An 11126-nucleotide genomic window follows, 5' to 3' on the forward strand; every position below is an offset into this window, starting at 1 on the left:
TCCTTGACACGTCTGTGTGTGGTAGCTCTTGATGCCTTGACCCCAGCCTCAGTCCATTCCTTGTGAAGTTCACCCAAATTCTTGAATCAATTTTGCGTGACAAGCCTCTCAAGGCTGCGGTTCTCTTGGTTGGTTGTGCATCTTTTTCTTCAACACTTTTTCCTTCCACTCAACTTTCTGTTAACATGTTTGGATACAGCACTCTGTGAACAGCCAGCTTCTTTGGCAATGAATGTTTGTGGCTTACCCTTCTTGTGAAGGGTGTCAATGATTGTCTTCTAGACAACTGTCAGATCAGCAGTCTTTCCCATGATTGTGTAGCCTAGTGAACTAAGAGACCTTTTTCAAAGCTCAGGAAACCTTTGCAAGTGTTTTGAGTTGATTAGCTGATTGGCATGTCAACATATTTGTTGAGATAGTGAATTGGTTTTTGTTAAATGTGAGCCAAAATCATTACAATTAAAATAACCAAAGACTTAAACTACTTTAGTCTGTGTGCACTGAAATTTTTTAAAACACAAGTTTAACAATTTGAGTTGAATTACTGAAATAAATGAACTTTTCCACGACATTCTAATTTATTGAGATGCATCTCTATATTGTATTCTAAACATATCCTCATCTTCACATTCCCTTGCTCCAGCGTACTCACTAAAAAATGTTGGGTTAAAAATAACCCAACTAGTAACCCAACTATGGGTTGGTATAGCACCTTCCCATCTATGGGTTATTTTAACCCAATGAATTGGGTTAAAATCCAGTTGGGTTAAAAATAACCCAATAGTTGAGTTAATTATTTAGATTCATTTATATCAGTTTTTATTTATTTATTTATTTATTTTTTAATAAAAATACACTATAACACTACTTTGTTTTCAAATAAATATTTTGTTTATTTAAATATGCAAATATTTTTTTTACAAATATATTTTTAAATGTAAAACAGTCATACTGCAAATGTTTACAAAATAAGTGTACAAGAATGTGAAAATATAATACATTCAGAACACAAATATGCAAACACAACTGACATATTTTCAAGATGTACACTGAATTCAAAACCAACAAATGTGACTGGTCCACAAAACCTGTCATAAGGGTCGAGTTTTTTGTATTTAAATGTAAACATCATCTGAAAGCTCAATAAATAAGCTTTCTATTAATATGTGGTTTGATAGGATAGAACAACTATTTGAAAATCTGGAATCTGAGGGTGCAAAAAAATCTAAATATTGAGAAAATTGTCTTTAAAGTTGTCCAAATGAAGTTATTAGCAATACATTACTAATAAGAAATTCAGTTTCGATATACCTATGAGATTTACAAAATATCTTCATGGAACATGATCTTTACTTAATATTCTAATGATTTTTGGCATGAAAGAAAATTTGATCATTTTGACCCATACAATGCAATTTTGGCTATTTCTACAAATGTACCCATGATACTTATGACCGGTTTTGTTGTCCAGGGTCATAAATGTGTATCAATTCATATTTATTTATATCAACACATACACAAATGTGCACAAATAAAACAAACATAACATACAAACCTTTATCAATAAAACAAAAATAAAAAATCATAAACACAAGTAATAATAATAATAATAAAACAAAGTAAATCTGCTGGCTGCTGGACTTGCTGATAATCAGCAACATAAAAAGTTTTACAGATCAATAAATACAAAGTTTCTAAGGAAGAGGTAATGTGTTGAAAGAACTCCTGGAATATTAAAGACAGTGTGCTGCAAATGGGTGCAGAGGAGCTTTGGGTAGTTGATGTCATACATGTAGAAATGTTTGAAACACAGATCCACTGCTTGTAGTAAGGTCTTCTGTTCCACTGCTTCACCGTTGAAAATGCTAAAAACTTGGGAGGAGTTCTTGGAGTTAGTGCAGCAATGCTGGTGTCATCCGGTCGCATAAAACTTCCTTCATTGACTCCTTCCTCTGTGATAAGATGAAGCAGAAGAAGAAACATTTTACAGATAAACTAGAAACATTTTTTCATAATTGTTGGAAAACCTACACTACTAATCAGAAGTTTTTGAACAGTAAGATTTTTTTAAAGTTTTTTAAAGAATTCTTTTCTACTCACTAAGCCTGTATTTATTTGATCCAAAATACAGTAAAAGCAGTAATATTGTGAAATATTTTTACTATTTTAAATAACTGCTTTCTATTTTAAAAGCTTTGAAAAGACTGGACAATTACATTTTAAAATATATTCAAATAGAAAGCAGTTATTTTAAATGCTGTATTGGATCCCCTGAAATGCTGGATCAAATAAATGTAGGCTTAGAGAGAAGGGAATTCTTTAAAAACATTAAAAATCTTGCTGTCCAAAAACTTTTGACTGGTAATGTATATGGATCACTAATATAAATAGTTTACTTACCTTGAAATATTTCAGTTAATTGGCATGTGTATGTTTAATGTATGAGATTCCACTGTTGTAGTTTTCCCTTCACTGAAGAACCCAATGTCTAAAAATAAGTATAAACCACTGATCTATAATAGACATAGTATAATAGTCATTATATATAGATCAGTGGTATAAACACATTTAGTACACATTTAAAAAAAAAAAAAAACATGCAAATCTGTCATAGCTTTATATGAGAAATGGCTGTAAGTAGAGGCGATTCTAATATATGCATAACAATATTCAATGTAAATAAACCATAAAAACAAATTTAGTGTTATTACAATTAGTGCTCCAAACAACTGACGCTTGCCCTGTTTTGACCAGCAGGCGTCGCCGTTGTGTCACGAACGATTGGAAGCAGTGAATCATTTTGCGAAGCAATTCGTTTAATTGATTCGAAACTTTGAAAAGCTTCGTTTCTCCCATCACGTCTTTCTTTTGGGAAAATGTGATTATTTTTAGACTTTTCTAACAGAGAATTAACTGAATTTGAGCGCATCTCCCTGAGCTGCCGCTGAGCTAACGTTACATACTGGACCGAAGCTGAATGGTCCGTGCGGCGCGGTTCAAATCAACACCAATGTCTCATTTAGCATTAGCCATTTCCCATTTAAAGTTAAATGTGATAATCATTAGTACGACCAAACAAACTGTAGTCAGAAACCGTACGTCTAGAACCCTTCATCAGCTGTAAAATAATACTAAACCTGTAGTAATGGTAGACGGTGATTTCAGTAACATAAGTAACGTTAGTCCTATATACATTTCACCATACATTATTAACTTTAGGTTACTGTAATACATCTCTAAACAGTTACAACTTTCTGCTAAGTTTAATTTACTTTATTACTGCTAGCGGCCTAACTGGGACAGCTAAGGTAACGTTAACGTTAAGTTATTCGTTTACAATGGAGCTCATTCTCTGCAGTAACGTTACAATACACTGACTAAAGGAAACTACAACTTCGTTAAAAAACAAACATACAACAACAACAGTTCAATTTTGAAGTGCATTTCACGTTCTTCGTATAAGTATAATGTTATAAGAGTTATCAAAACCCTATTACTCACCTCATACTGATGCAGCAGCAGCTTCTTCTGTTGTCAGTCACCGTCGTCCGTTAAAATTTGAACTGTCGCCGCGGGAACCAATTAAACCCAACGCTGGGTTATTATTAAAAACAACCCAACGATGTTTAAAAAATAACCCAACGTTTTAGAAAATAACCCAACACAGTGACCCAATATGTGTAACCCATCTATTGGGTTAAAAAAATAACCCAGCTATTTTTACTGTGTAACGTGACAATGTGCTTTATACGTACTAATAAAAAGCCAATATGTTATGAATAGGCATCCTAATAAGTAGCTAGTTAATAGTGAGAATTGTTTTGAAACTTTTGTTTTTCTCTAAACATATGTTCCATAGAATAAAAAAAGAATTTTTATTTTTGGATGAGCTATACTTTAAGTGTTCTGAGATATGCAGCCTCTGAGCAATAAAAATGTTGTCTGTTTGCACTGAAAAATAAACAGGTTCTGAATCTAAAATATAAAGACAAGGAAAATATATATATTTTCTCCTTACATTTCTACAACACCATCTGCATTGCTTTTCTATTGATTTGATGGCTGAATATATGGAGTAATGTTGCAGCAGAACATTTAATCATATGTTCTCATCCTCTTGTACTGACTTGATAACTTGCCAATGCACACTGTACAGAAAAGTGGTTTTCTGTACTGTATGAAAATCCACAGGGGTTATCTATAATTCAACACTATTCTACTGGTTTGTAATTTAAAATTTGTCTATACATATTTTAGTAACCCCTTAGGGTGGTCACTCAAATCGACAGACACGGCTGGGGTTGGTTCGTTGCACCAAATTACAGCGCCTAAAAAATAGCTGATTCTTCAATAATCCTGTAATTGAAGTGCAAATGCCCACAGTCGGTCTATATAAGCGAGCTACTGTTGTACTGAACTGATGCCCCAGTAAAAATGCAGTTGTGTTCACTTTTAAACGATTTATTGCTTCAATACGAGTACATACTGATTAGATTGATACAGGTGGAAAGTGTGTTAAAGGAATAGTTTCATCATGCTGTTTCCCATGGTGTTCTGAACCCATATGCTTTTGTGTGTAGGGGAGTGCGGGCCACAACCTAACACTTTTTGAATTTATCAGTTTGTCTAATACCACGTTGGGTTCAGAGTATCATTTTTTTCCATGTTAATTTCACACTTGTCTAGTACAAATATGTTGCTTTGTTTCATAATTACAGTGTATACGTTTTTCGTTATTTACCTCAAAAGACAGGAAGTGAAATGTGACAACATGCCCCCGTAGGTGGGGTACATTGTAACATGGCCATATGACAGCTTAAAATGCTATCTGATCGAATTAAAAAATATAGACCACAAACAAAAATATTTTGTCAATAAAATAAAATGATTAACTTTTTCAAATAAAATGATGCCGTTTTTTTAAGAAATAAAAATAATGAACACATTGCAACCATGCATGGGAGGACCCTGATCGCAAAACACAGCTATACAGTATAGTTGAAAACAATGTGCGCAAATAGATGAAACACATTCTGACATTCCAAAAAAAACCCTCCCCTTCCTCCAAACACAGCTCTCATAGAACACAAGACACATAAACAAGCCAAATGCTTTACATTTCTTGAAATAATAATTTCTGAACATTAAACATCGATTGTCAGTCTTTATTCACATGTTTCTTGTGGTTTCTTATTAAAATCCATCAAAATAATTAGTGAAAATTACATTGCTAATGTCATAGAATAGCATAGTTTAATATAGAGGGGCAGATTGTAACGCAGTGTTACAACGTTCCCCATGAGCGTGACTGGAATTTAAAATTATTGTCTTCTGCTGGTTTGCCAAGCATTAATAAACTGAACTGATAAATAACAGATTGGAGATTAAAATAATAGCATATTTGTCTTATTTTAAATTAATACTACTAAAAACTGAAATGAAAAATTTACTTCAGCCAGAAATTTACTTTACTATGGTAAAATAAATATTCAGCGATATCTTCAAACTGCTTTTGAATTTTGGCACACTTTTTTCTCTGTATAGTGTTGCTATGGCAACTAGTAAATACCGTAAATTTGGTTATGCTAGCATGTGTGGAAAAATTTAAACCATGTGTGTTACAACTAACACCACGTTAGTTTTTTTGAGGAAAACATTCCAGGATTTTTCTCCATATAGTGGACTTCAATGATGGACAATGGGTTAAAGGTCCAAACTGCAGTTTCAATGCAGCTTCAAAAGGCTCTACACAGTCCTAGACTTATCTAGTGAAATAATGTCATTTTTAAAAAAAAAAATAAAAATGTGTATATACTTTTTATTGATAGGACAGTAGAGAGACAGGAAATTAAGTGGGAGAGAGAAGGGGACGGGATCGGAAAAGGTCTGCAAGCCGGGATTTGAACACAGGACGCCCGAAGCGCAACAACGCTGCACGTCGGCGTTCTGCCCACAAGGTTATCGGTGCTGACAAAATGTGTATATACTTTTTAACCACAAATGCTGGTCTTACACTAGCTCTGTAATGCGCATGCGCATCTTCACGCATTACGTAATTACATTAGAAAGATCACACATGGTTAGTTCTTCTTCTGTGTTCTTCGGTTCAGAAAGGTAGGGTAGGGCGAAAAACTATTGCAAGGTGAGAATTTCTGGTTAAAAAGTACATCAATTTAAGAAGAAGAACTTAAGACGAAAATGACCTGTCATTTCACTAGATAAGTCCCTTATTCCTCAGCTAGGACTGTGTAGAGCCTTTTGAAACTGCATAGTGTTTGGACTTTTAACCCATTGGCCACTATTGAAGTCCACTATATGGAGAAAAATTCTAGAATGTTTTCCTCAAAAAACTTGATTTCATTTCGACTGAAGAAAAAAAAGACATGAACATCTTGGATGACATAGGGATGAATCTTTAGCATTTTTTTTTCTAGAAGTGAACTAATTCTTTTAAAGCTGTAAAGAGGACACAAAACACCATAAAAGTGGTCCATACCACCCGTGGATATATTCCAAGTCTTATGCTTAAGTCATAATGCTGATTAGTTTATCCACAGGTGATTCAATAGTTTGTCTCAAAAAAAGTCACAGGCTACTGTCTTATACAGTTACTCTGTTAAGGCAACGGGAGTGCATGGTTTTCCCATCTCTCAGTTTGGAGAAAGCAATAACACTCTAGAGTACAGCGGGGTGTGATTCTTTCAGCTCACGTAATGAATCCTCACATTCCCTCAACCATGAAGTCACCGACCTGCAAGCTTAAATTGGGTCCCTGGTGTACAGTGAACCCTCTCTCTGCTGCACCACAGGGAGTTTCAGGTTTGATTGGAGAGGTCAGCATGTCTTGCCTGGAGCCTGCTGGGGTCACAGCACCTCAGTTGAGTTCAGCTTTCATTTAAGACCCATTCCAAAGAAAATCCCTCCGCATGTTACTTGGACTAATTTCAACTGGAAACCTCTTTCCAAGTGGACTAATCCTTCTAATGACTGTGTGTCTTTAAGAAAGGATCAATTTCTCAGACTAACTGTAAGGAAAGCAGAACATTTGAAAAATTCAGTCCACTTTTCTGTCAAATATTTATTATAATCAGTCCACAATAATGGCATGGCTGCATACACGTGGAGTCAAACATGTTGAAACATTGATTCATATATAATCCATTGTTAAAACCCTTAGGGTGGTTTGTTAGTCTTAGTCAGCCTCACAGCATGACAAGTTCCCAAAGTCCCTTCCCATTACACCAGTCTGTCTTGACCAGCTGAATACAGCTTGGTGGCCAAGTACAGTAAAACCAGTAAAACACTTTAGACTGTTTTATTTAATTTTTTACTAGGGGTTCAAGCGCATAGCACTGAAAACCTATTGTAACTGTCAGAATGGTCACAGATCAACAATCTCCACGTAAAATCATGCAGACCAAACTGTATGCCGTAGAGACTTGAAACTTGGAGGGATGGTAGTACTCACACTGCTTACAACGTGAAACTTTCGGGTATTTCGCATTTTTTGAAAAATCTACTTTTGCGTACTAGTCCTAGGTTTTTCACTTGATCAGAACCAAACCAGTGCAGAACGATTCTCTAGAGAGTGCATATCAGTGATTGTCAAAAAAAGTTGAACTTTCATCGCAAAGGGGCGCTAAAACGTGTGAAAGGAGCAGGGCCACTTTTAGTAAAATGCCTTTAACTCCTGAACGGAATGAGATATATCCACCAAACTCAGAACATTTATGTCAGAGCTCAATCTGAGGCCACAGGCCAAATTGCAGAGCTTGGCCACTTGGTGGCACAATAAGAGGGGAAAAAACCCATAAAAACTGTGTAACCATTTGTCCTATCAACATGAAAATCGGTGAGCAGAGTCTTGGTCCGAAGTGCCACAGCACCTACAAGGACATTTGCATATCTCAAAAAAACATTGCCAAAATTTGAGCACCTGTTAGACAAGGTTAATGGAGGCTGATTGGAACAAAACTTGGTGGGCCTGTTCGACTCACAGCCTCAAAGGTCTGAGAGAAATTTGAAAGAAATTGGCCACTGGGGGAAAATATCACATTTTTAAAGGTAAACAGTTGTATGTCAACTAGTTTTTCGCACATATGCACAATATTAATATCATACAATAGAACCCCCCTAATTCGGGACAACTTTGCCTCTAGAACCACTGCTGTCAATTAAATCATTTGTTCAATGACTGAGAAGATGTAAAAAACCTACTGTTGCAAACTAGTCTTAAGTCTTTACACAATCTAGAAAAAAAAAACACTGCAGTACAATTCTCTGGGCTCCCTAGGCCAATAATTATCAAAAATATTTTTGAAAATTTACCCTTTGGGAAGGTATAATGGGGTTGTTTAGAAAAGGGGCCTGTTCAAATTTACCCCAAATCCTATAAAGCCTAAATTAACACTCAAAACTTCATGAAACCTGCTGAGTGCATGCAACAGGTGATTCTAAGCACGCAAAGTTTTAAAGTGCCCCTATTATGCCATTTTAAAGGTTGCTAATATTGTTTTAATAGACTCCCAAAACAGGTTTACATGTATGCAAGGTCAAAAAACACTTCAGTTTTCTCTAAAAATAGATTTAATTTTACCCCATTTCTAAATGATTCGTGCAAAGCAGTTCGAAGAATCAGTCTCTCTAAACCCCTCCTTTCTGTGAGCCCTCACTGCTGTGATTGGTCAGATGGCGCAGTCCTTTATGATTGGTCTACCGCGTACAGCGTGTCGGAAAACGAAACGCCCATTGCCATAACTGACTGACACCCCTGGAGACTTGTCAATACATAGAAAAGATGGCATCGATTTTACCTTACCAATTCCAGCCAGAGTCTGACGATGAAACGGCTGAAGTGGCTGATCGACAAGTTAACACGGCCTACCGTGGAAAGTGCTCGCAATTTGCTTATGTAAGCGAACCGGGCACACCTCTATGTTGTAAACTTTAACAATGTATAATGCATTAAGGCGGCTTTCACACCGAACGCGGAAAGCGCTGCGCTGGCCGCTGGATTCAGTGCAGCCCTTCAGAGCGCAGCGGCAAAAGTTCATTTGAACAACTCATTTGAACTTTGTCCACGGCGTGCACGCTCTGCGGCGCGTGCGCTTTGGTCGAGGCCGAAACAAGCCGTCCTCGCAGGGCGGAAGAAATTGAAATGAATGGGTTTCATAACACAGCGCTTTCCGCATTCGGTGTGAAAGCCGCTTCGTGTGCCATCCTTTATCATTACTCCAACTAATGAGACAGACAGACAGTCAAGCTTCATCAATCACAAATTGTCAGACTACAGTGGGTCCACAGCTGAACAACAGAACTACAGAAGCGTGATTTAGCCGGTTAGCATGACATGTGCAGGGTTGTTACACAACATAACATACACAACTACTTATTTTTTGAACGATCGCTAGAAAATACAATCTTTGTAGATACATCATCTTTTGGAAGTGAATATAAAACAATTTTACTCACAGCATAGGATACAGCGTCTTCCGTATAATGTAAGTGTAAATTTCCATGTGTCATAAACCATGGAAATGATTGGACCACAGCTGGCGCTATAAAAATGTAAGTATATATATTAGGGGTGTAACGACACATGTATTCGTATTGAACCGTCACGGTACGGGCATCTCGGTTCGGTGCATGAGGTCTTACAACGAATACAGGCAATTCACCTTCAATCCAGAAGGGGGAAATAATGAAACTCTGTTTGATAACTGCCAGCAGAAGAACAGCGAATACCAGGAGTTGCACAAAAACAAAGCCCACTAGACAGTGATCATGTGGTAATTCTGAACGTGTCTCTCACTGACAAAGGAGTATAACGTTACTTTAAAGGCTTGCACAATCAACTGTCTGCAAAAATGGAGCTTTGTGCTCTTGTATCTTACCTCTCTCATTTGGCACAAATCCAAATATTCCATAATATTTCCATATTTGCGATGCATCCAAATGCCAAACTATTATTTATAATGTAAATTATAGACTTTGTACTTCAGTCACGTTCTAACGATGACACAGTGAGGCGGGTGCGCTGATGTTTGGTTCACTGTATTTTATTTTGATAAAGTAACGTTACCAACTGCGCTGTCGAACTTTACAGTTGCAAATAAATATGAAACCTGGACTGCTGCTACTAGTGGTCACACCCCAGCCACTGCAGTGAGAATTAAATAAAGTATTATTTCCATCGACAATTGTCATGATCTGGTCGGTGAGCTGCGGACCGCTCACCACCAGACGTCGCTTCTGCGTTTTGTCACGCACGGACTGCCACACCACACCCCGGACTACACTCCCCATCAGCCATTGCACTTCCCCCCATCCTATCAGAGACTGTATAAATACCCCGGTCTTCCTGTCACTCCTGGCCGTGTATTGTATTGTATTGTATTGTATTGTATTGTATTTTCCATTGCAGTCGTACTAAGCGTATCTCCTAGTTTCCCCCCGTGTCTAGTTTTTCCGTTGTCTCGTTTTGAACCCTCGCTCGTCTGACCACTCTTCTGCCTAGCCCCTGTCGGATAACGTTCGCCGCTGGACTGACCCCCGCCTGTTTTAGTTCTACTCTTGTTCTTGCTGTCTGTGTTCCTGTCTGCTGTTGCCTGACCCTGCCTGCCTTTGACCATGTCTATGTCTCGTCGTTATAATAAAAGTTTGCGTATGGATCCGCACGTCTCTCGTTTCCCTCCCTACGTGACAGAATACTCGGCCTCACCAGGATCCAGCAACTTCTCAACCGGACACTACGCAGGTATGAACACCACAAAACTGTTGTTAGCCCTCGAGCAGGGCACACGAACGCTCGAGGGCTACATCCAAGAATTTCTGGACATTGCTCATTACTCAGATCTCCCAGACTGTGTTTTGATAGACATTTTCATTGATGGAACCAGACAACCATTAAAATCGAAACTCAGACGCGAGGGTCCGCGTTCATCACTTTGTTTATTTTTGGACTTTGCTCTTCTGTGTGTGGGCTCGTCCTTTACTGTGGGGGTCGCGGAGAGGGAACGCGACGATGCGGTAATGGCGGCCGCGCACCCCGCTCGCAAGATGGCGGCCGCGCCGGAGCGCGACGCTACGGACACGTTTGCCGCTTGGATCGCTCGTGAAATGGCGGC

The 11126-nt window shown here is 37.8% G+C and overlaps 1 long non-coding RNA gene across 1 annotated transcript; it reads right to left on the reverse strand.

The window, feature by feature from the left end:
* Positions 1-896: 896 nt before the first annotated feature.
* Positions 897-3719, reverse strand: LOC127155702 (uncharacterized). Its single transcript, XR_007825636.1, has 3 exons — positions 3502-3719; positions 2401-2513; positions 897-1952 (listed from the first exon to the last, which is right to left on the reverse strand). It is a non-coding gene; the product is annotated as an uncharacterized LOC127155702 (long non-coding RNA).
* Positions 3720-11126: the final 7407 nt, after the last annotated feature.

Source organism: Labeo rohita, chromosome 24 (assembly GCF_022985175.1).
Source record: "Labeo rohita strain BAU-BD-2019 chromosome 24, IGBB_LRoh.1.0, whole genome shotgun sequence".
NCBI classification, from domain to species: domain Eukaryota; kingdom Metazoa; phylum Chordata; class Actinopteri; order Cypriniformes; family Cyprinidae; genus Labeo; species Labeo rohita.